The sequence below is a fragment of the Parus major genome, chromosome 5 (genome assembly GCF_001522545.3).
Source record: "Parus major isolate Abel chromosome 5, Parus_major1.1, whole genome shotgun sequence".
In the NCBI taxonomy this organism is placed as follows: Eukaryota; Metazoa; Chordata; class Aves; order Passeriformes; family Paridae; genus Parus; species Parus major.
This window is the reverse complement of record NC_031774.1, coordinates 33737037-33764399: the sequence shown is the minus strand read 5'-3', so window position 1 is coordinate 33764399 and position 27363 is coordinate 33737037. Positions and strand designations below refer to the sequence as shown.

The 27363-nt window shown below is 34.2% G+C and overlaps 1 long non-coding RNA gene across 3 annotated transcripts in view; it reads right to left on the bottom strand.

Moving 5' to 3' along the window:
* Window positions 1–993: 993 nt before the first annotated feature.
* The window catches only part of LOC117244552, a 112401-nt gene continuing 86031 nt past the window's right edge, over window positions 994–27363 (bottom strand). For 2 of the 3 annotated variants that reach the window (XR_004497899.1, XR_004497898.1), the window contains exons 2-4: window positions 20394–20444; window positions 7325–7412; window positions 994–5796 (exon numbers count right to left, since the gene is read on the bottom strand). This is a non-coding gene — a long non-coding RNA (uncharacterized LOC117244552). The remainder of the gene's footprint in view (window positions 5797–7324; window positions 7413–20393; window positions 20445–27363) is intronic. The other variant, XR_004497900.1, reaches the window with a different exon arrangement.

Below are 27363 nucleotides of genomic sequence, written 5' to 3'. Positions count from 1 at the left end.
TCAGCTGGCAGTATTGCCCCACCACAGCAGCTCAGTGTGTGTTAGTTGATCACCTCACTGACAGCCAGGCTACATTTCCAAAATACCATTTCCTTCTCATCTGCTAGTAAAAGCTATTTCCTTCCACCTCTATCCTCTGACACTTTTAGTCTAAACCCCATCAAAATGAAGGCTAACTCTTTGCAATCAGAAGCTGTAGACACAGCCCATGCTTCTAAAAGGCGAAGAGCCCATGTTTTAACTACTGTAGATGCAAAAATATTACGTGCCTGGATGAGTGTAACTCACTGGTTAGTAGAGACACAAGCCTTCAGAGAGAATTGGATATCTGCCCGATGCCCCAGCTGCTGGAGCTCACATAAGAATCTGTGTGTTAGCTGACAGATGCATAACAACTCATGTAGGTAGACATACAACTCCCTGCTACAGACCAAGTGCTCCGCAGCACAGGTTTGTGTGACTTATTAATTCCAGTGCACAGATTCTGTGAGTGATTAGTTTCAGACAGGGGGATAGACAGGCAAGCATGCATGACCCAAATCTCTCCCACGCTGGGTTAGTTTGGCACACTGTAAAATGCTTCACTCCCCACGTTAGCTGTGACCTAGCTCATGTTTGCTGTCAGAAATGCCCAGGTTGTGAGTGAACACCTGCACTCAGCTTTTCCTTCCATAAAAGCAATGAAACAAACTCAGCTTAGGTTACTTGTCATAATGCTGAGGGGCTCAAAGCAATTCAGGAACATCAGTTTAGACACTAGCGGCTGTCACTGCCAGTTCTGCTAAACACGCCCTGCTGCAAGCAGCTGGCACTAAACATCACTGTACCCTGACTGATGTAGAAAATGTGGCCTAGAGCTACATTATAAAGATAAATGCTTTCATATAAAGGAAAGCTTAATCATGAGAGTAGAATCTGTCTCGTGAATGTGTTTTGTTTTTTTTTTTTCATCTTAGTACTATAAGGAAACTGTCAAATTTTTACATTTGGTATCATAAAGTATGATTTTTATTTCAAAATGAAATGTGAAAGCAATAGATGTAAGAAACAGTATATTCTAAACACAACATCCAGAGACAGAGTTATGCAGGGTTCCACTACTAACAGAACCAGTGACTTTATATAAGGCATTTCACTCTAGTATCTAAATGTAAATTATATTGAATGCTATTTCCCAATGGTATAATATCAAAGTTCTCTTTTTAGTCTATATAGTAATAACCACATAAGCTCTACTCAACTTTGATACCTCAATAAAATAGTAAAGGACAATTTTCAGAAATTAAGGTTTAGGAGGAAAAGCAAGCAGGTCTATAAGGTATATAAGTCTAAATTAATCCTAATATATAAGCTTATAGTTTTGATATACAGTATCTAGTAAGGGGAATTAAATAAAGCAAACATATATATTAATTACAAAACTTTTTTCATATTTTGAATAACACAGCCTTTGATCCTATCCTGGTTTAGGAATGGTATCCCCCTATTTAGCACTTCCAGCAAAAAGAAAACCACAAACTGTTTCCCTCCCCATCCTGTGAGAGACAAAATGCAGAGATCATGGATTGAGATAAGCGCAATTGACTGGAAACAGCAATGAGATAAGAAAACCTAGCAGTAAGGGAAACAACACTGATTATAAAAGTATACAAAAGGAGAGGGTGATTGCCAAGCAAAAGTCTTACCTGGGCCCTCTGGTAACACCATATAATGGCTGACGTGTTTCCTCCTCCCACCATGCTTTTCTCAACCCCAAGCCATGCCCCTCTCCCCAAAATCAAGAGTCCTTTACTTTTGCCCCCCAGGGATGATGTACCTGGTATGGAATAACAACCTGGACATGCCCATATGGCTCCAGGCTCTGCCCTCTCACAGCTACAGCAAAAATTTAACTGACCAAAACCAGGGCAAGTCCAGTGAGCAAAAAGTACACAATTATTTTAACTCTTGTGCTTCATTAGCTCAGAAATATAGACATGTGTTGACACACACTCACACACAGAAATCTAGACTTTCAAGTCATTTCTTATTACCTTAAGAAAATATTCTTCTGTTCAGTCTAGTTTTTTTTGAAGAATACTGATTAATATAGCCAGTGGAGAATCAAACAGATTTAACTTCTTGCAACAGAATTGCTATAACCAATATCTTTGTCAAGTTCTCTCTGCTGCTGCTTCAGCTGTCAAAGTCAGTGGTGCACTGCAGCATTGAAGGTAATTTCCATTTCGTCGTAAAAGCTGTTTTTCTCAATTTTTTGGCTTCTTTGTCTTTTGCCTTTTTTGTCTTTCTACTTGCCCCCTATCCATCTAATACCACTGAGATGTCATTGGCACACTCACGTTTACCACACCCCGGTGATTCCCATCCACCTAGATGACATGCCCACAGCACAAATGCTGATGATGCATTATGTGTCCAGCACTTTTTGTCGCAGTGACATTCCTCAACAAAGTACTGCCTAGGGGCAGCTGCTGGTTCAGAGTCACTCTCTTATGCAGCAATTACTCAGTTCGATTATATGTTGATGATAAGCTATTAAAAACCACCCATGCAGAACTTTATATTTGCCAACAATCGTGACATTTTTATTTTTTTTTCTGCCATCTAAAAATCTAATTGAGGACAAAACAAACAAACAAATCCCAAACAAAACAAAAATACAAAGCAAAACAAAACAAAAATTCGGACAAGTTCTTAAAGTACATGGGTTAGTCAATGGATGTAAATATATCTGTATTAGCCATAGTTTTTCAAAAACAAATGCTCAGACAAAGTGAAGGAGGGAAAGAGACAAAATAGCTGTATTCAGAAAGTCAGATTCTCTAAATAGCCTGTCTCTTGTGTTTTCAAATTACTTTGCAAAAGGAAGGATGGTAGAATGCATGCAAATCTTATATTGATGAATTAGCAAGATATCAAAGAATCAAACAGAATTCTGGTGGGCAAGGTAAAACTTAAGCCAAAAAAACACCTCAGTTTTTAGTTAGTACCACTGTATATGTGTTAGAGTTGTGGAGAACCTCAAATAACTAGTCTTTTTCATATAGACACAGCATTCAGAAATAGCTCTCTTGATTTACTGATGCGTGAACTAGAATAAATAAAAAATTTCAATTCATTAGAGGATCCTTGTCTTTAAAATAGAGGAAAAATAAAAGAGAGACAAAGGAAAATGGTGCAGATCTATAGAGTTGTCTGATATTCAAATCTGTCTATAGTAGAGATATAGCAGAAAGGAAGGACCATAACATTGTCAAATAAATTTTAGTTATATGGCAAATATAAACTGGTAACATGTTCAAAAGAGAAAAATCTCCCACACAACACTAAGTAAGTGGTTCAGAATGGACAGTAGAAAACATGCTTAAAATTGGTAAAAAGAGGTAAGGCTCGTAAAACTATTTCAGATTTCTAGATTTTTTATTTAACAACAACCAAAGGACCTAATAGTTTTATTTTAAAACAAGCAAAACTCAGGGCTAAGTAACCATTCAATATGTGACCAAACATGAAATTAATGTAAAGAAAAATTTGTTGTCAAGTGAAGTAAATTAGTAAGAACTTAAAAGCTGCTAGTTTTTTGCAGGCCACTTCAAGATAAAATTTTCAATAAATAACCAGCATTTTAAAATGATGACCATATATTATTAGGACTACTGATCCATCATGTTCTTCCAGTCATAGTTAAATTCCCTGCTTGTTTAATCTGTAATCCATTGATTTGGCCTAATTATGTGTATTAGATAAAAATGAGTTCTCACTGTAGGCTAAAATATCCCAGTGTTATGAGTTGAACAATATATGAGGTAAAATAGAAGAGGTTTTTGCAAGGCTAATTCTTTTATGTTGGAATTTCATGGCTCCTAAAAGAAAGAGAAGGCAAAGAGTGATGACACAATCAATAGAAATGGCAAAGTAGTGATAATAACAGTAACAATAACAACAACAATGATAATAATAATAAATGATTAATTAATAGTAATCATAACAATAACTATTAAAATAATAGAAAGAATGCCATTTGAATTAGGTAACACTTTCATGTCTATTTCAGTTAAAGCTAATTAGTTCAGTAAAGGTGCAAATCACTTCCTTAATTATTATAGCTTTATTCCCAGTGTGTAATTGTGTAGTGCAGCAAATTTGAGGACGAAGATTACACAAACAAAAGAAATATCAGAAGGCTGAACATTGCAAGGTTAATTCCAAGGGTCTGAGAGTAAATTTATTCTTGAGTACCAAACCTATGAAACCAAGTGATCCTGAATTGAAGCGCATATTACCTCTTCTTTTATGGATATTTACAGAAACCATTCATAAAATACTTCAGCTTTCAGGTAAAACCATTTTGTGTCTAAACATCAGTACCTGCTTTGATTCCCCCTGTCCTATTCGTAGCCTGATTACAAGACAGACTAGCTGCTCTGCCAAGTGGAAGAAAGGAAAACCATTAGTGAAATGTCACTCTGACCCCTTTCAAAGAATCAAAGACTTTTCAAAGAATCAGGTCTCCCAGTAAATCCTAAGATGCTCAGCTTTTGATTAAAGCAGGTTTTTTCCTCCTCTTGAAAGAGCTGGAGCCATAGCAGAAATAATGAACTACTCCTGCTACTGTGCATCAGCAACATTCAGTAGTTTTGAGCTGGATACTGTCAGTAGAAATCAACTGATTATAAAAGCTTTATCAGCCAATTCAATGTTCCTATCTTTTTTTTATATATATATATATGGATGGGATATTAACAGACCACAGGGAGAAGGAAGCTGGACCACATAAAGTCATACAGTGCCACAGGTGGATTATATGGAAAGGAATTACTTGACATATTTATGGAATTCATTGTAGAACCGTACAGACAGAACACTTTTCCAAATGATTAGAAATCAATGGGTTTTACAGATTCAGCTGTAGGTATGTATTTTTCTCAATGGAAAAATATGGAAAAAAACATATTTACGTCTAAAATTATTTACAGATTCTAAATGAGACAGAAATATTTTTTCTATTGTTCTAGAAACTAGAAGAATTGAAATCAGAATAATCTAAATTTAGAATTATATTAACAATTTTTTTATTTATACAGAATAAAATTAGCAAAGGTTTTCTAAGCTGTCTATATTTCATTGCTTTAATTTACTATTTAATAATGCATGCAGTCAAATTAGTTACAGCTTATAATTATTTTCTAAATTAATTACATAATTTAATATTTGAGGTGAAGATTGCTTAAAAATATGATTGATTGTCTATTTTAATAAATGTGTAATTTATTGGCTTCATATTTTCCTAAAGTTTATGTGGGAAAAACCTAATATGGAATATGAAAGGAAATTAATTGACTGTAGAGCCATAAAACTTAATAATTTTTTGAAAACCCATACATTTAAATGTGGAATTGTTACTGTAATCAAAAAAAAGAAAAGGAAGATTGATCTAAATAGTAACAAAATGCTAATTTCTGATGCACTAATTTTAGTTCAAGTTAATTTAAATTATAAAAAACAAGACTTTAGAGTATCTTTTGGATGGCTTTGGAATGCAAGTAGGTAACTCAATAGTGAAATGATCAGCAGACTCTTTAAAGACTTTTCACCTTCTAAATGATTTCTTGGTCTATGGAGAGGTATCCAAGATTTCCAGTGTTGCCTGCTTCAGCAGCTTCATGCTCAGTGACCTCTCTCTGTCGATGCTTGGCATTGGCGTGCTGTCGGCAGACATACACTGCTGAGCCACCAGGCTCTGAGAACCCTTCAGAGCATAAAGATCTGACAGTCTATTTGAAATATTAATTTCTGCTGCAAGAAGAAAGAGATAAAATTTTCCAAGATTTTTCATCAATATAGTTTAACATTATATTTGATATTTAAAGCTCTTCTTTGCAAGAAAATGCTGGGAATTGTGACAAAATACTTGTTTAAGAAAGAGGTCATCATGCTACACTATAGTGAAGAAATCATCTACTTGATAAAATTCAGCTTCAAAGGGTTTTGAAACAGAACTATCTAAATATAATTTTTTAAAAAAAAAAATAATAATAAAAAAGAGAAGCTTACTCAGACTGTAATTTGTTTCACCAGCACTACTATGGCTAATAGAATGTAAACTGAAATATATAGACTAGCAATGCAGAAATTTCTGATATAGCTCCTCTGGGTAAAATCTCTTCTTAAAACTTCAATACATATCTTTAGCTTTATCTCATGCTAGATTGACAGTGAATATCAATCTTAAGGATAGTAAAACTTAAACTCAGCCTTCAAGACCCTAGTCAGCTGTCTTGCCACCAGTAACTACAATTTATGGCAATAAACACTTATCTTAGAAGTTTTGTGCTCAGGAATAAACCTTTTTTACAGTTATTACTTCTACTATATTAGAAAACTACTTAGAAGCATACAATTTGCATGCAATGCAATACAACTGGTGCTTATTCCTTGTACTCTGTGGTTCAACTTTCTTAAAAATGGGTTTTATTATGCAGGTTTGCCTAAACTTCAGCATTTTGGAAAGGAGGATGACTGTGAGATATCACAGTTCCAGCCATAACATATTAACTAAAATGGAATATAAAGTCTGGGTTTTTTTAGCAAATGTAGTTTGTTGGCTTGGATTTAAAATACAAACTTAAATGTATGACCACAAGTAGAAGCAGGAAAATTAAAATTTAAGGAATGTGTTTTTATTAGGATGATGGGGAAAATTGAGAGAGAGAGAGTAATTTTCTCCTGTTTAGGATAGTTCTGGGGAACAGCTCATCTGCCAAGGAAGCTGTAAACCTTTCTGAATAAAAAGCAGGAAAATTGTTTGTATTCCCGCAGGGTAACTCTAAATCTACAGAAGATGCTTAAGGCAGCTGAAGTACAGCTTTGAGTAAAGTTACAAATAATCTGAATAGTCTGTTAAAGACAGTCAAGAAAGAAATTGGGGAAAAATTTACAGCTCATCGCAAGGAATTTAAGTATTTGAAATCTGAAAAAAAGAGAAGTTTAAAGAGCAGAAGTAGCAGTGCAAGACTCAGCACTATGCCCTTGCAGATGTTTTGCATTCACTATCTGTGGTACAACAAGTTCAGGCAGGAAGAGCTACCTGATGTATAAAAGCAAGTAGCAATTGAGCAGGGGAGTTAGGGCAGCAAAAGGTAGCTCAGATAATGTTAATGACAGGAAAAAAAATTAAATACCACCTATTGAGTAAGATCATTTGATCATTTGTTTCAGATGATAGCAAGCGATGTAGAAGGAGTAGCACAGGTGAATAGGACCCATTCTATCAGCTTTGGTGGTCCTGAATGTAAAAGAGTATTATAAATTATCAAGGAATTACCATGGCAGTTGACCCAGTCAAGGCTGTGTCCCAGAGCCTCAGAGCCCTGACCAGTGAAATGGAGTAGTGTGGACAGGAGGCTGCCATCCTAGAAACCAAAGAAGACATATTTCTTATTAGGTCATTTTGAGAACATCTGAGAACAAACTTTATTAAATTGGACAGTAGTGTAGGCAGTGTTAAAAGTCTTGTTGCAGGAAATAACAAGTCTGGCTCCCAATGGGTCCAGAAGGTACTGACTACTTCTTTGAATTCCCAAACTAAGTTGTTTTGCCTAGACTAGAAATGCAAAGAGGGACTTGGCAGTGTTTAAGAATACAGAAGCAACAGTAATTTCTAATTTTATACAATTTTCTGATTGGGACAGACATTTTAGAATTTATTATTGAAACCCTTACGCCCCTCATGCTGGTCTGACTACCACAGGGTAGTCAGTCAATTCAGCGAATGGATACAGAGAAAAACATTACATTGATTTACTCAGCTGTTGATAAGTTTTTACAATTTGGCCACATTCTGGTCTCCTCTGTGGTGAGATAAAGTCAGCTTTGGTACTGCTGTGGTCAGTCACATCCCGACTTATTATTACTCACTACCATGTCAGTCCATTTTTTTTATTTGTCAGTATCACGCTGGAGCAAATTGTAAGACACATTACTAGTCCTAGAAGTAATAGTGAATAAAACAGTATTGTTGTCATATCTCAGTTATCAAGTAGACATCAACTACTGTATCTAGTTATTAGCAGGGAGCAGGTCTTTCCAAATATGCAAACTTTGATGGTCAGTTTCTGTGCCATCTGTTGTCACGACAAAATGGTGATGTTTTTATAGATTCTGACAGTGATACCTACCAAATATGTTTCACACAGATGGATAAGCAAATCTGTAATTACTGAACTCCAATGTGTATATATTGGGACATTACTTATAAATGCACATGTTGTTGTTAATGAATAGCAGAGACTCAACATTTAAAAACACTAATTTTATACACTTAAATTTAGGTATACAGTAGAGTGGCAATAAAGCAATGTTTTCTAACAAAATTTATGTACAATAAATTTGCACAGCCTTGGAGTTAACTTCTGCCTTCCTTTATGCAGTACTTTAGTGCTCACACTTAAATTGAGAGTTGCAAAAAAATTACTGGATGTTATACAACCTACCCAAATAAAGATTGTAGGGTGAAATGCAAATCATAGCTATCGGAAAACTACTTTTGATTGTCTGCAATATCTGACATGATTCCAATGCAGTAATTGGCATTTTAGTAGTTTTTAAAAAAATTACAAGTCCTCATCCATAATGAAGTTTAATCACTAGTACAACAAGTATATTCAAGTCCAGGACAGTTAATGACTAGCAGATTTACCTCCTTAAAGGGCAGGTGTGGAAGTTAAGTGTTGATAATAAAAGGATAAGTCTTTCACGCTAGTTTAGTCTTTCACACTCTTGACATGAGAACTACAAAGTAGCCACCCTTTCAGTGTAAACACAATAGCTTAACAAGGAAAGATTGGTGATAATAGTGAATAATTTCTGTAGGTGCAATTTCTGAGGCATGCAATTTTTTAGATGTTGCAGCTAAGAATAATAGTAAAATATGAACTGATGTGGCAGGCCTTGCTTAGCAAAAATACAAGAAATTTCAAAGAAAGCTTGGAGGTTTCCTTTAATCTTTGGAACCCTCAGGAACCTGAAACTACAGATATGTGATTTTGACAAATCTGATCCTGTTTGAGATAGCCTTCATAAAGGAGCAGAAAGACATGAACTAGATCTGAGGTCACCCTCCCCATGAAGTCTTAACTAGCTTATCACAAGACACCCTACCATAACAGAAAGTTTTTCCAGTAGATGAAGCTGTCCTGCCAAGTGGGAAACCTTGAGTTATTGCAAAGAACAGAACTGAGTTATTGAAATAAAGACGTATTTGTTCAAATCATTGCACCTATGCTAATAAAAACAGAGTGTAAAGCATACAGGAATACCTTCAGAATATGCTTCTTCTGTCAAGAATTATTGAGATCATGAGGGCTTGACAGCTAAGGCATTTATGTTACCTGACCAGAGACAGTTGTAACTTTAGGAGAAATATCACCACATTTATAGACTGAGCAATCAAGCAGAAATAAATGTAGGTATTCATGTGCATTTTTTAAATTAAGGGCTTGATGGAAAACACACAGGTTGCTGGTTTCTCAAAGAAGATTCCTTTGATGGAATAGACATACAAGTTCCATAGTACTTTGAAAATCTACAGTGTTCTTCCAAAGAGAATGAATTACATTATGGGAACCAATTATATGCATGAGTTTCTCATATTTTGGTGACTGCCACATGGATATATTAAGACTTAAAGAGTTGTAATTGTTCATTCTGGAGATGACAAGGCTGTGGGCAGATTTTATAGTAGCCTTCCTGTACCTAAAAATGCCTTATAAAAAAGAGGTAGAGAGATGTTTACACAGATGGATAGAAGTCAAGGGACAATGGTTTTAAACTATAAGAGGAGAGATAGATGTAAGTTAGATGTTTGGAATAAATTTTTGACTCTGAGAGTGGTGAGACAGCAGGGGAGGTTACCCAGAGAAGTGGAATACTCCATCCCTGGAAGTGTTCAAGGTCAGGTTCACTGGGATCCTGAGCAAACCAATCTAGTGGGTGGAGTCTAGTGGTCGCTTCCAAACCAAGCCATTTTAAGATTCTATGATTCTTGGTATTCTACCTAATGTAAAAATATTACATACACCATAAATAGGATGGGGAAAAATAATTGAAGTAGTGTTGCTAAGCTGGTATAACTATAATTACACAAAGATTGTATGATTGTTTTTAAAATAGGGAGTGGGTTCCTAAGTTAGAAAAGGTGCGTTTAATTTTTTTTCTAATATACCCTCTTGCTTCACATTTTGCATCAACTTTCTCAAATTAATGCAAATCTGCTTCATCTCAGTTTCATATTTTTTTTTTCATTCCAGATATGATTCCTCCTCAAAAAGCTGCTTGGGACTCAGTGCCCTACAGTTCTGGTAAATATGGCATATTGGTAAATATGGCAAGTGCTCTAGTGCTCTGGCACCTGGTATGTTTCTGAGCAATTCAGTCCAGCCTACTTCAAAAGAACATTCACTTTCATGATTGCTTCAGATTCTACAGCTGTGGCCTGATTGCCTGCAGATAGATACATTGAAATTCTTTCTCAGTAAACCAATTTTTGGCCTTTTTATTAGATCTACATATTTATTCAGCTTGCTATTCCAAGATATTTTTGGGAAACAGCTCACGAAACCCCTAACATTATCTATCAATATACACTGTGGAATTCTGTATATTAGAAATATATATAATATTCTGTGTATTGCTAACCTTCAAGACAAGAATGAGGCTGCTTTCTGTAGTTTAATTACTCTGCATAGGAAGAACAGATGCTTTCCATATTTTCTTAAGTTTTGTATCCTTTCTTCATGCCCAGATAGAAACTCAGCTGTTAGTTTAAAAATTGTCCTAATTTTTAACTTAGATGTTAGTCACAAAAATATTGGGTAAGTTTTTTTGATGCTCAGATCATGTACGCTCTTTTATGAAAATTAAATTAATATTTCTTTAGAAAATAATAACAATAACATCCTTATGTTTAGTCCAACTTGCTTATTATATTATTTACCAAATGTAATAAGAGGATCAATACAAAATTACGATTTTTGGGACTAACTCTACAATTAATCATAAATGGAAATCAGCTCCAAGCCTATCAAACCTAGTACTCAAAACCTCCATATTGTATTTTTCTATTTAGAGCTATCCTGATATTTACATAATGGTTCCAATTAACCCTACTTTTAAATAGTGAGTTTCAACCAGCTCAAGATCAAGGTATTCATTTTCTTTTCCAAAGGCTAATTATTATTGAGTAGTTTAAAATAGTAATGTAACTTTACAAGATTGAACTCTATATGACCTTACCATAGGCATATGGTCACAATAATAAAAAATTAAATATTAAAAAGAAGGTATTTTTAACATGCAGCTGTTTCATTTCAATCTTTTCCATTTGGTAATTCCTTCTCTCTCTGAATTTTCAGTATGTTAAACCTCATTAATAAACCATAAGTATAATGTTAACTTGGCATCCTTATCTCCTATAGAAAGTTTGAAAATTAGGAATAAAATGCTACAGATGAAAGTAAAACATTTTCAGCTGGCCCAATATAAAAATATGCCAAGTTCTGTGGCAAGTTCCTAATAGACACATCTTCTGGGAATATTTCTGTAATGTTAGCTTACTTTAAAAATGTTGGAATTAAAAATTGCTGGAATTCATCTTGGATTATTTTCTTGAATAGGGTATTTTAAACAAGGGTATGGCTCTTCCACATATTTTCTTTCAGCTGATATTTTCTTTCTTATTGTTGCAGCAGACCATTGGGATGTGTATTTCAAGTAGAAATATGCTAAAAAGTAAGTATTATTGAGTGTAAGTAAATTGCCTGCCTGGAAGGGGGGTTAAGATGTTAATAATACCTTATCTGTCAATAAAGTACACATATGTATGTTACAAGAACTCTGTCAAGGGCATAAAAAAATCTTTGTAGTTGTTTCTATAAAGTTGCAACAAGAGTCTATTGTGTAAGAGAGTTTGTAGAGCTGCAGTTTCACTTGTAAGGATAATGACATTGATTATGCCTTCAAAACATTGCCCTCAATAAATATTGTCCTTGTACAGACTCTTCTTTTCATGATTTAACATGTTATTTATGGTACATAACTCCTAATCTGTCTATCTGTGTTACTGTCAAGAAATTAAAGATAATAAAAGTATATTGTCAACATTTCTGAACATATGAGGATGAGGACTGCAGATAGAAAAAATGCATGATGTTCTTATTATAAGAGTTATATGTTAAGACAGTCTTTAAAAGACCTAGGGTAGAATTTAAAATCAGGGAGTAGGTTTCCTTTAAAATATCTGAAGCGGAATATGAATTTATGGAATGTAATTCATCCTGCCCTGAGGTATGCAATTAAATTGCTTCCAAAAGTATTTATCTCTCTCTGTTGACTATAAATTGGAACTTTATAGACTAATTTGCATGCAGAAGACTAATAGAAACTTAAAGTTAGGTGAAATTAATTCCAGTCCTCCCATCTAGTTCCATTATAAAACATGGAAAATAGAATTATTAAAGCCTATGTGTTTAACAATTTAGCATATAGAAGGTGCATTCTATGCCTCAAAAATGGAATGATTCTTTGCTAGGTGTCTATAAGAAGTAGAGTTTTTGGCCAATAATTAATTTCTCCATAATGAAATCTTTAGGGTAATCTTTAAGATCCCTTTGAACGAAACCATTGTATGATTCTCTGATTCTATGAAATACATGTATGTGGAGAAAAATCATGTGAATATGAGGAGTGTCCAGGTACTGAGTATCCAGAGGACCTCCGTGAGACTCAGATAGGGTTAGTGTCCAGGGTAGGAAATGTCATAACTGGGGTTTATATTTCTCTTCAAAGATGATCAGACTTCAGACCTGGGCCAATGAGGAAATGCAGATTATTACTTTTTTCTTATACTGACTGTACAGATAGTCCAAAATCATCAAATCCCCAGTAGAATCCAGAATCTATTGCTCCACAGGTGTTTCAGGAAGCCAAGAAAACAAACTCAATGAAATAATGGTAGCTTTTTTGAGTAACCCCACCTTCTTTGAAAGTATGCTGTTAACCAGCATCTGTACCTGCACCTAAATTTTCATTGTTAATCTTTTGACAAATCCAATTGAAGCCTAAGTGTTAATGCCAGGATATACAAGAAGCTTCTTAGCAGAAGAGATTTTTTTCAAGTCTTTTTATATCCTTTTTTCATAGAAATATGATTTTAAGGAAGCGTCACAAATCCATCCTAGAAATAAATTTCTGATTTTAATTAGTGTGATGTACTAGAGAGAAATATATACTAGGGTATAACACTCAAAACCTGAAATGAGAATTTTTTTTCTATGCATATGATGTTGCTCAAACAGAAAGTGTGAGGCTGATGTAAGTTTTACTGGGTGATGTTCCATGACCTACATTTTATATGAGATAAGATGAAACAATTGGCCCGCTCTGCTCTGAAGTCACTTGCATCAAACTCTTATCAGTAAACATTTTAAGGATAGTCAAAAAGTATTGTGCAATATTTTGAATTTTTACTACTTCAGATAAAGTGCATTAGTATTTGCATCAGCTTTTTATTTTCAGATGCAATCTGAAATGCAATCTATTTCCTTTGTGGACATGATTGCACATAGAAAGCACTATAAAATTGTGTTTTAAAATGAAGCATACAAAGAGACGACTCACTATGGTTTATACATTAAATTTATGCACACTAGGGTTGTGTTTATATTATCAGAACTGAATATATTGTACAATGGTGTGTTCATTCATACAGACAAAGGTCTGTCATTCTATCACAAATATATACAACGTACTAGAAAGCATGACCTTAGATAGCTTTCAGCTAAACTGAGGTTAATATGCTTATTTTCAAAGTGATATGGAACTTGTATTCTATCTAATTTTGTTCAGAGTATATGAATGAATGGCATGCAGAATTCAGCTCCAGATCTAGGATTACTGGTCTATAGCACACAAATTGCAGCCCCAGTACTGTGTGAGCTGTATGTTAATGCTGAAGTGCAGAATCTCCATGACATGCTGTATATGTGTAACAATATAACACTGTGTTGCTCAGGTTCAAATTGTTGCCTACACAATAAGTCAATAATTTTTTATTTTTTTTTTCTGCTTTTCCTACTTGTCTCTCTGGATTGAAACATTAAATAGAACATAAGTAGAACATTAAAATTCTTTCAGTTACCTCATTCAGTAATCAATGAAGCCATCAAAGAGTAGAGAAATCTTTGGATTTCTTATTTTTATTTCCTGATTTTTTCTTCAGATTATTATCTTCAGTATACAAGCTGCTTTGTTCATTTATCTGTTACTTTAATGTTCATCATTAAAAATATTCTTGTTAAAGTTTAAAAGGACAGTGCTTTTCAAAAGAAATGCTAACATCACAGTATGTGATTCAGAGATTCTGTTTTTACTCACAAGATTGATAACTTTGATAACTTTCATGTCGTTACCAAGGTGAGCCATTGGAATATGTTTTGTAATTTTTGGAAGAGAAAGGAGCTAGGTATGTTCCTAAAACACAAGATGTCCATCTCACTTGACAACTGCAAAGAAAAATGTACTGACTGTAAAAAGCTCTTCATCATGAAACTGAAATTTTTGCCGCTTTTGTAAGAATGAGGATTACATGTGTTTTGCCTACTTATCATGTATTACCTGATTTACACTTCTATACCAAATAATAGTAAAACTTCGTATTTAATATAGGGACTGTTAAAACCTGATCCTGCACAAATCACGTTATTTGCTGTATCAAACAAAGCCCAACTGGATATACAAGCAAAACTATATTTAGTTAAATATATATATATATATCAGGCAAAATAATTTTAGCCTAAATCTAGTAATTTTCCAAATTTAAAGCAAGCATAACATTTTTTTACTATTATATCAAAATCTTTTTTGAATGTGTGAATGATAAAAAATGTTCTGTCTCATTGACATGTAGGGATGTTTATTTATGATGAAAGTTATTTCAAGAGGGAAAGAAAATCCCTTTACAAGGGAAGAAAAAGCTATGTTAGCAGCAAAAGTATGTGGCAGCTCTTTGGTCCAGAAAATCAACACATTATTCTAGATATTTCAAAATATCTTTCTCAGCTTAATTCATTTGTACTCACTGCTGGTAGCTGAAAAATTAAATATCTTATGTATGTCTAATATTTTTTAAAAAACACCACTCATAATATTTAAGTATTAATTTGTATCATAGAATCATAGAATATCCTGAGTTGGAAGGGAAGCACAAGTATTGTCAAAGTCCAGCTCCTGGTCCTGCAGGGGACACCCCAAGAGTCACACCCTGTGCCTGAGAGCAGTGTCCATATGCCTCAAACTGTGGCAGCCTGGTGCTGGGACCATTCCTCCTCTTCTTCTGTACATCAATGTGGATTGTGTTGGAAAGTTTCAATAAAATTATTATTTCCTCACATGTGATCCCAAAGTTTAATTTTCTTGTTTTTTTTTCTTTTTAAATTTTCCCTCTCAGAATCAGTTTTCAACATTCATGTCAACAAATCAGTGCTAGTATCTGATTCCTTACTTCATTACTTATATATCAAAATTCTTCTGACAAAGAATCATTGAACTACCAACACAGATATTTGAAAGGTCTCAAAACTTTGAGCTTTGGTTTGTGTTTTTAGCCAGGTGAAGTGAAAGGCTTTGAAGGTAATAGCACTATGAAGAATGTATATGACAAAAAGTACATTAGCAAAAATTAAAATATTTGGTTCTTGGGATTTTTAAACAGATTAGGCAGTTAACCCTTTCCCTTTCCAACAAATGTTTAGATGCTTCTGCTGCAGCAAAATCTGCTGTATAGGTAGCAATACCTCTAACTGTCCAAATTCAAGTAAAACTCAATCTTATATAATATAGAAAATATATTTCTAAGAAATCTTTATTTGGACTCCAAAGTTTTCAGATCCATTTCTTTTGAAGAACACAGGAACAGTCTAATATATTCCACTGGTATATACTCAAACTGCATTTTCAAGACTTTTACTGTAGTTTTAAAACTCAAGGCCAAGGGAGGCTCTTGCTTATTAAGATTAAGAGTGTTTGTGGAAGTGAAAAGAAGGAAATAGTTTCTAATGAAAGCTCACAGTCCAGTTTAATATTCTTTGATTTAAATATAAATTTAAATGCATAGTTTCAAAAACACTGTTTTTTGCAGAGGGTTTACAGATTGAGAAAAGTGTAGCAATTATGAAATGCCTTGGGAAAGCTGACAAGTGCAATAAAATCGGGATGATAGACATGGATACATTATTTAGGAGGGAGAAACATTAGGAGAAAATTATCATAAATTATTGTAACATACTAAAAAACACACATTGTAACTATGGAATTTCTGTCATTGGATGCTCAGTATTAAGCCAAAGACGACAGAAATGTCATAAGTACAGTTGACTTTTAGGCAGGAGAATGAGATGAGGGATGTCCAAAGTCATTTTTGTATCATAATTCTGCCTTAGTCTGACTAAAAATAAAATTCTCACATGGTCTGAGATGACAATTTTTTAAAGTGACTTATGGTTTTCAGCAACACTGACTGCAGAATGATATTTCAGCTCCTGTTTAATTTTGCCCTCGAAGAAAATTTGACCTTGATGCTAATCACATTGTCACTATTCAGTAGTACCTGAAGGTTTGCTCTCACCTGTTGAATAGATATGAGCAGCAGACAGACTATAGATTACATTTAGCTCAAGTAGATTAATATTTAACCTATTGTCCCCAGGGGATGTTAGATACACCTGAGTCAAAAACCATGTATATTTAGTGCTGCATGAAATATTAGATGTTCTGAATACCAGCTTGCTATATTTTCAGAAAATACAGCTATTTCTAGGTAAGGAATACTTTGGGGATTGCTTTGTTGAATCTCCATGCACCACTACTGGACATGAGCAGCAGACACCTGTCAGAAATGTGCAGCTTTTTCTGTGTCGATGTTCAGACTGTTTTCTTTGTAATGTTTAGCTCAGTATTTATTTTTTTTTTTTTTTTTGGTCCATAGCTTCTTAAACAGCCAGGCATGAAGCACAGCAGGCTAAAACATTAAGAAAAAAATAGCAAAATCATGGAATTTATGAGAATTTGTTCATGATTATTGCTTATCATAGGCTTTAAGCTTTCCTTGAGCTTTTTTTTTAAGATCAAAGAGAATATTTTCACAATAGAACATATAATGATAAAGAAAGTTCTAAGCTAAAGAGACCCTTATATGAAAAGACTGGGATGAATATGGAATTAAATGCTGAATTTTAGTGATGAGTATTTTTAACACTTAGACACTGATATTTTGCTAAAAATTTGCACTCATAATGTTCACCAAAAAGAAAAAAATTTGACATTCCTTAACAAAATTCCGTCTTGTAGCTCCTGAATCATAAAGTTCCTCATAAATGTATGACCAAATAAAGTTACAAATTAATTAATACAATGTACTGGAGTTGGACAGCAGAGAACAAGTAAAGATACTAAAAAGATGTCTGAACTGGCACTTAATTTCTAATCAGCTTAAATAAGTACTGTAATAAGATTAAATAGCTTATTCAGGGAATTTATTCTCTGTTCTGACTTTGATAAGTTGTTTAAGAGATTCATGAAAAGTCAAAGTCTAGTCTATAAAATGCATTATTGTAAATACTGTCCATTTAGAACTAAGTTCAGCTCTTGAGTAGGAGGAACATAGCACCTTGGCTTGCTGGAGAGAAAGTGGCTTTTTCCTGAAGAACATTTGTGTGTAGATAGACTCAAGGTCATTAATAAAAAAGCTTTGCCTTATTTTGATGGTATGCATAATTTTATATACACATATATATATATATATATATATATATATATTTAATATACTAATGGCTCTTTCAGTCCTTAATGATAAATGGAGAAGAATACATGTACACATCTGCTGAGATGACTTCACACCTTTATCCAAGCAATTTTCTTTGATTTTTTTCTCCCTAATATTTAAGCACTCCAATAAAAAAACACACTTCTTGATTTTATATAGTAAACAGATCTATTTTGTGAAGTGTGTGCTTTATATCTCAAAACCGTAACATTAGAGAACTCCTTTAGTTTGAAATCTTAGGAAGCAAAAGACAGGACGCAGTTTGTCTTCTTTTCTTATATGTCAGAGTTTGTAGATCCTTTGAAAAATAGGTCTTTTTTATGGTCTCTTTTTTTTCCAGATAAATTTTACTTCTAAATAATATTACCTATAACTGAGAGTATCATCTGCTTACTGATGTCCAAACCACACAGTTGGTAAATGAGTGAGAAGGGCAATGACTTCAGTCAAACAGAATAAATACAGAGATCTGAATTACAGGTGCAGTTTGATTCAATGCTGCATTCTTTTCCCTAGTAACTACTTAACTGTGACATTATTTTAGATTATCTAATATATCAAGTAATATAATATATATATATAAGTAATATAATACTAATATATTAGTAATACAGTATCTGAAGAACAGAATTAAAATACCCTAAAATACAAAAAAATACAATGAGAATATACATTGTGGAATAGAAAATAAGGATTTTTATAAGATTCCCTCTTTTATTCTTTGACTAAAGTCTGAAACATTCTGACTGCAACTGATTGAATCAGACCCTTTTCATTCAGGTGTCATCTTCTATTTGTATTTCCCAAGGCCTCTTGTACTCTTAAATCACGTCTTACTTTCTGTGGTTTTATTATACACATCCAGCTCTGAAGTACAAATAATTATTTGTCTCATTTGTAGGATTTGTGGTCTTTATTTCTGTTGTGGTTTTAAGCCTAGATGGAGATGAAACACCACAAAACCACTTGCTCAACCTCCCTTCTTTTCCCTCCACCGTGCGGAATAGAGAGGAGAATTGAAGTAAAATTTGTCTGTTGAAATAAGAACAGTTTAAAAATTAAAAGTAAAGTAAAATGCAATAATGATGGTGAATAATAATGGATAATAATAATAACAATAACAACAACAATAACAATAACAATAACAATAATAATAATAACTATAGTCAGACTGGGCTCCCTTCCAGGTAACTCCCCCCAGTTTGGTGTTGAATGGTGTGGAATACCTCTTTGGTCAGTTCAGATCACCTGTCCTAGCTATGATCCCTCCCAGTTTCCTTTGCAAACCTTTTCCCTGGCAGAGCACGAGACAAGGAGAAAAAATCCCTTGACTTGGGATAAACACATTTTAGCAAAAAACTAAATCCACAGGGTATTATCAACATCATTGCCCTTCTGAATGAAAAACACAACACTGTAACAGGTACTGAGAATAAACTAACTCTACCCTAGCTGAAACCAGGACAGTTTTACTGCTAGTTATTTAAATAATGATAATATACAGCTTTGGACTCTTCAGTGTCTTTATTCGCATTTTCTTGTGTCAACTATCTTAAATCATGCCAGAACTCAAGACTTACCTGCACTTATAATAATAGAAAATTCTGTAGGATTGCACAATCTAGATGGTAAATTTTATACACACACGGGGAGTTCTTAATACTATATGTGGCATAGAAATTTAATTATTAAAAAGGAGAGAGACAGTATTCCCTAAGTTCTTCATTGGAACTTTGGCACAGAGGCAATTAAATGAGTCAGAGAGGGCTCTGGCTGTACTCTTTACAGCTTGGCTCAATCCTGCATACATGCTTCTTATATATGACTGTAGGAAAACCTTTAAAAATTTTCACTATGTTTGTAGTCTTTTTTCCTTTTTTTCATCAGTCTTCTGTACAAGGACTGTAGTCTGAAAAATATTCAACTATTTCTAAAATTCTCATTGCATGTTTTGTCGTAAGTAACTTTTACTTCCTGAGAAATTTAGATCTCAGTAGGATCACCACTTCTATCTAACTGTAGCAGTTACTTTTGTCAAGCTGTCCTAGAAAAGAGCCCTATGATTAATAGAAATAATAGTAACTAATAAGCACAAATGTTACAAACAAGCCTTAAACATAATTCCTAATTTTAGATACTGACTGGATGAGTGTACAACCATTGTGAGTGAACTAAATAAAACAAAAAGGATGAACCTGTTGAAGTTATACGAGTTATATGAGAAATAGACACCTATTTGCATCAACAGACACAATTTTAGAATTAGATGATTTAAGAACTTTCCAGAAATTTCTGTGATCGGGTTTATATCTAAAATTTAGTATTCATTCATATTCCATCCCACAAAGCTAATCAAATAGGATGCTTTAAAACAAGCATGCTAAATTTGTTCAATTTCACAAAATATTTATCTCTTTTTTTATCACTTTTTTCCTTATTCAGCTAGCTGAAATATTTTCCTTAAACAAATTTTCCTCCCCTATTTTATTTATTTATTTTTTAATTTTGCATTTTTTACCTTTCAGGAAGGATTTCTTTCTCCGTAAATTGAAGACAAAAAGGTGTTTCTCTGTAAAGAGTGGTAACATGTTAGCACATGCCAATACCCATGAAAGGCTAAAAAAACCAGAAAATGTCTGACAAGGATAGTAACAGGACAGAAAGAAACATTTGAACACAGAGTTCCCATTAAGATCATTATTTTGCTCCATTATTCATATACAGCATGCTGTATTTTTTATCATTTAAGTAGTAGCCTGAAAAACAAAACTTGAAAATATGCAAGATATATAGTCTTTATGTTCTCACTTTTTAGTGACTGTGGCACTATTATTGCTCCCAGAAGGAAATATAATCCTTTCTTTAGTATAACTATAATTATTTCATTAATTCCCCTTTAGGTCTGCAATGGCTAGAGCTGTCATGAAATGTAAGGTGGAATTTGTTGTCGAGTTTGGAATTTGAATTTCATTTCAGCAGTATTTTGAGGAAACAGAGGAGTCTTCATACAAAATTAGCACTGCCAAATTCATGAGGAAGTAACTTTTGAAAAAAGGTTGATGCCTTTGGTCATCTACTGCATTTATTAAACCATTAATTGCATGCAGCATTGATATTATGTTTCTTAAAGGCAACGTTGTGATGTTTTGCACTGTAAAAGAGTCTATGATCTTTGGAGTGGTATTTGTTTTTTTTTCCTGAAGTGATATCCTTGTTATTAGATTTGGCTTGTGAAGTATTGATCTTCTTCAGCTGAAATGGGGCTCACATGCAGTCAAGTCAACAACACTGAGGCTGACTGACTTACAGTAATAGCAAGAGCTTTTGTACCAATCCAGCTGGTGAGGCAACAAGGTGCTGACATTCAGGAAATGCAGCAATGAGTGGCAAAATAAAATTGTTTAGATGATACACACCCTGGAGGTATTGTGGTTTGTTGTATAATAAATAATGCAGTTCAAATTATCCCTCCTGTGTTTCTGCAGTGTAGTGGAGCTAATAATGTGTAACTGATGGAATTTATAATAAAGGCTTATTAAAAATGTTTGTTCAGCAATCCTATCATCCCTTAGTTCTGACTTCTTGTGGCTGATGGTGTTTCACTTACAATTCCTGACCAGCTTATGTGTTCTATTTTGTTTTGTAACACTCTCTTAACCGGTTATTTACTCCTGTTTGTTAGCAACTTGTCTTGATGAATTCAATCAAAAGGGTGTGATAATATGTGCTGAATGTTTTATACCCCCATTTAACAAGTCTTAAAACTGAAGAAGCACAAAATGAGCATCCTGTGACAAAGGGTACAAAACTCCACTTCTCTCCCTAATGGTTAATTATTTGAACTAGAGGTTTGAAGTGGTTTTCTGTGTCTCCATGGACACAATGGGCAATGACTTCAACTTTTGCTCAGATTCAGAAACAGCTTTCAAGATACTTGCAAAACTTTACTTTAACACTTGCCCCAGTGGAGCTTGCTTTACAGGCATTCCTGGGGGCACCACTCTTTAACAGAAGAGTCTGTAGCACAAGAAGGCAGAGCCAGGAAAGACAAAGCCTCTGCATTAAGTACATCCTCATGAGGGAAGTGCATAGCAGTCTCAAACTATCTCCATTAGAATTCAACAGGAGATTTCTTTCCCAAAATCTCCCTGACATTCATCTTAAGTTGAAAGCAGTGACAGCTGTGAGAAAACTATTACCTTATTACAAAAAAGCGTCAGTGGACTTTCAAATGCCTTCTTCTGAAACTGAGTTATGGGCAAGTAATAAATAAAAACATATTTTCTTTTGAGTAAGCTCATGAATGGTGTTGTTGAAATTTGCTCAAGAATATTTTAAATATAGTAACTTTGTTACCACAATATACAACAATATTGAAGAGCAATTGCTCTGCTGTTGTGATTGCTTTGTATAGATGCTTTCCTAAGCTTGGATAAATACAAATGCATGTAAATGGGAATGAGGGCTATACCTCATATATATATATGAGGGTAAAAATTTTTGTAGTTATACATGAGGGATGAAATTACCTTTCTAGCAATATGGCCACTCAGAGGAACTGAATCATTTCCTACACTGTACTAATGCTCTGGAAACAAAGCAAACTAAAAACAAACCAACCAAAAAAACCCAAACAACCCCCCACCCCCAAATAAAAAAACAAACAAAACTACAAAAGAGTAAAGTCTTCAGACTATAAATGTTAGCATTAGGTAAGAACATTGAGCAATTTTTCAGGAATCCACATGTAGGAGTGCTGGAATCCACAATTCATTTCAGGTGTTTTCATTTTGTGTATATTAACTTCAGTGACTACAAGGTTTTCAAGCCCATTGCATTCCCAGTGACGTTCTGCTAGACCCTCATCAGTTTTGTTAAACTACACAATATATATACACCAAACTCAACAACAGGTTTGTGAAGGATGCCAGTTAAGCCATAATGTTCTCTTACATACAAATATAACCAGAAGGAACAAAACCATACACATTCCCCCCCATTACCTGTTTGAAAGAACCCAAAACAAAATTGACCTTTTGTAAATGTCTCTTTAGGATGTTAGAATGAAAAAATGAGGAGAACATTGGGAAAACATTGGAAGGAAAACATCATCCAAACAATGAGAAACTCATTGATTTGTATTTAGTGAACAGCCGAGTTCTTTCCAACTCATGTTACCTAACAAACAGAAACTCACCAGATGGTGAATAAGAAAATCAAATATATTATATTCAAACAAATGTAAAAACACATTGAACAGCCATATCAAGAACAGCCACAATCTTAACTTTGCCAGAATGAAAATAAATCCAAGAAGGAAAGCTCAAGATGAACTGAGTATCTGTGAGAGACAGAGGCAAAGACTATAAAAGAAGAAAAATGAGATGCACAATGGAATTCAAGCTTCAATGCTTCAAGCCAAAGAGCAGGAAGCTAGCCAAAGAGGAGCACTAAAATAAAATATGAAGAAAAATAAAAATGGAGAAAAACAAAGAATAATAAAGCAGATAAAACACTTGCAAAGCAAATGTGTCTTGTATTGTGAAAGCACTATACAAAAATAGATATACGGCAATACTTAGAAATGCAGAAAAATACTGAAATTTTTCATTATTTCAAAAGCTCAAAAGAAATCGTGCTTCATAATGTATATAAAACTTGAAGAAGAACAAAATTGAATTTAGGACCATTAAATTCTACATAGAACTATTATTTTGAAGATCTTGTTTCAAAAGTACTACAAATTATTTCTCAAGAATTAATAGGAGTAAATTTTAAAAGTTAATTAATAGACAATTTATTAGACCTTCGATTTATAGGCCAATGTGTCTGAGAGTAGACTCATATTTTGGATTACTTTTCTGTCTAATGATATCTTGAGAATTAATGTTCTTGGGAAAAGAACATAGCTGAACATGAAGACTAGCATCAAATGTATCTGTTCTCTCTTTCTATCATCACTTCTAGCATCTAGACCTTAAAGAAATAGATTAAAAAATACTGTTGATATTATGTACAGATAAATGGGAAAAATAATTTTCAGAATTGAAGGCTCAGCATTATGACAATGCCTTGAAATACTAAGAGAAAAAAAATGTTTAATATGATAGAACACCTCACCAATCTCAACAGAATTTTAATGGTGCATGGAAACCTCACCAGTGCAGTAATAGCAGGGTGAGAAAAAGTATGGATGGACTCAAAAGTTCAAAGTAAAAATTCTTGCCAACACTGAGGTACTTAAACTCTAATATGTTTTACAAGAATGAGAGTTTTAAAGTGTTCTGTAAGAAAAAACACCCATTTGAAACAACGGCTGAGATACCCCTTGCCTGCCTGGCAGCCTTTTGGTATCATTCCCTTCTTCAGCCAATATTCCTCATTCTGAAGCCAATGGTTTGAAACGTCTCTGTGGAGTTTTCTCACTTACATGAAAGAGATAAATCAATCACAAAACCAGGATTTGTATGGGAGTTGTATGGGACCCACAAGGGTCATTCAGCCCAGCTCCTGAGCCTGCACAGGCCCACCTCAAGAATCACAGCATGTGCTGGGGAGTGTTGTGCTTCTTGAACTCTGGCAGGTGTTTGAAACACAGAGAGCAACTAAAGAAATTTATGTGCATTAAAGCATAGATAGAGTATCTACATTTTTTTTTCTTTTAAGACTGTAGCTATTACTTCTTAGATGTGGTTGAAATTATTTTTCAGCACTACTTTTTATTTGACTTTTCATTACATAAAATGAAAATAAGTAGTTTGGAAGATGCCTAAATAAATTATGTCTGGGAAATCAGTTATCATACTTCAACTCTTAATGTATGCTTACACTTTAGACTTGGAAACTTTCCAGTTGTTTCTTATTTTACACTTCTTCATTTTTAATTCTAAAAATTTGCATTGTCAAGAATATTGATGATGGCTATTGAGTTCAGTTATTTCTGAGAAGGCCCTTAAATTTCATGGCTGTCCCACTCCCATAAGGAACTGCCTTCTCTTTGACTGAAGTTCCCTGCAGTTCCTTTTGGCTGTGTTCTACAGAATTGTTTCTGGGTTTCCCTATAACAAAGATTGCTTTAAAAAAATTGATCCTTGTTGTTACAATTTAAAAAAGCATTCAGATGGGGCTTTATTAACAGCTATTGTCAGGTTTTTTTAATAGTTCCACTTGTATAGAGAAGCCATCATTTCACATTATAAGCACACAAGAGTGGAGCTCAGGCAGAGGGATATGCTGTATGTTTAACATTTCAACTCTTGTGCCTCCTATCTAATCAGACAGATTTTAAAGGGCTCACACACAGTTGATACAAAGAAAGAATTTTATCTTCCAGCTGGCTTATCCTCCCAGTATTTAGCCTCTAGTTAGCTCTTGCTCTTTTTTCAGTCTCTATCCCTTTGAAAGGTTTAGAGAAAACACTTCAAAGTGCTGTTTTCAAAGATGAGCTACTCAAGATAAACTCCTCTCCAGTCTGACCCTCTCCTCATATTTCCACTTTACAAACATTCACATTCAGTTTTCTTTTTTTCAGTTTGCTGCTGGTACATGCAGTGGCCAAGTGTTGTGCTCAGTTCCCAGATGTTCAAAATATATTAAAAAAAAAAAAAAAAAAAGAAAAGAAAAAAGGGTGCAATAATATTTCATTTTTCAAACTCCTTCAAAAAATTTCCCAGTAGTTCGATATTACCAATCCATCTGTGAATGAGCAGATCGAGAAGGAGAATTCAACACTAAAGATGCACTGCTAATGTATTAATACATAAAATAATTCACACTTTTTTCAAAATACCCTTAAAATAAGAAAAATTTACAATTCTAACTGAATTTCAAAAGTAGCTAAAGAAAGATAAATTTAAATACATTTTATGGTTTTAGGAAATTTCACATATAACTGTAGATATCCCTTATCGTCATCTATCTGATTTGAAATTTTCCATTCCATGTATGTGAAACACAGATTGTCTTGCCCATTCCCTAGTCTAAAATTTTTTTGTTATAAATATGTGAGGTGGTCCAGTGCAAACCCAATTATTTCCAGTCATGTGCCTTAGAGTTCTGCATCCAACCCTGTCTTCAGAGTTCACGTCTTTGTTTTATTATTAAAAAACCCACCCTCATCAATAACAGAGACAACCTTCCTCAAAAACACAGTTATAAGCATTCTGGCTAACAAATAATGCAATAACAAAAATTTGTTCTTCACCCTTCCTCTGCTCCATTTCCCCTTGGATTTCTAACCAGGTCAAGTGCATTGCTGCTTTGATGATGCTTGATGCAGGATTTGTGTCAGCCAGGACAGATCATTGAGACTGATAAACTATTCTGAATAGTGCCTGGTTAAATGTGTTAGCTTTGTTAATAAATTGGTGTTATGCAAAACATGTAGGTCATGTTGCCCCTAGCCTGCTCCTTAGCATGCACTCAAAGTTGGCATCGTGTCATCCCTGCCACCTGCTCATTCGTTGGCAGGACACAACAAGATGATGTGTTCTGGCAAACGGATGTCCAGCAGCTGAATCACTGATGCAGTAATGAAGGCAAAAAACCCCCAATATTCATGAGAATCATCCTAGAGGGAAGATCCCTTGTGACTGCCAGACTGCCAGTTAGTCATTCTGTCCTATTTCCCCTCTTTATGCCATCTATAGAGTCATGTTCCTCCATACATCTCTGACTGGCTTAGTGTACTCTAATAGATGATATTTTTGAAAGCTTGACTAGATTCAGAATGGTTCTAATTTAAACTGTTCACTGGCTAACTTCCAGGTCACACTTCCAAATGCTCTGAAATCTTGAATTAGTAATGGCATGGGACATTTAAAGAAAGATATTCTGCAGTGACAGCAAAAACACTGCCATTTTCATAGAATTTATAATACATTTGTATTGAGTACTCTTATATATACTTACTGATGCCAGAATATAGAAAAAAGCAGAAGTAAACCCTAGCATAAATCAAGATTACAAGAAAGAAACCTTGCCTTTGTACGTGCCATTCATTCCGAGATTTGTTCTTCTTTAAGGAATCACTTTATGATCTAAATAAATTGCTGCAATTATGGCTCTGATTCAGAAAAGCACTTCAGCACATATTTAACCCAGCCAGGATCTTGGCATGCCCACTCCTCAGTGCTGGCTTGTGATGGTATTGCTGTAACTGAAGATAGAAACCCTACTCCTTTTATCCAGTACACAGCAAAAGCAAACCTATCAGATGATAGCTCAACAAAATAAGTCACCTTTTGGCAAAGCATATCCTCAGAACCATAAAATCTACTGTCCAAGTGAGTTAACAACATTGTTTCCCTCAGCTTCTCTTTGATGTATCTTGAAATATTGCATCAATGAGAGGAAACTCGATTTCTTAAATGAGCGCTACCTACTACAGGTGTCTTTGAAGGGAAAAAACCCCACAATTATTTAATTAAATAGGCAATTCAAAATTAAAACATCACCCCTATCCAAGCCTGGAAAGTAGTTTTTTGGAA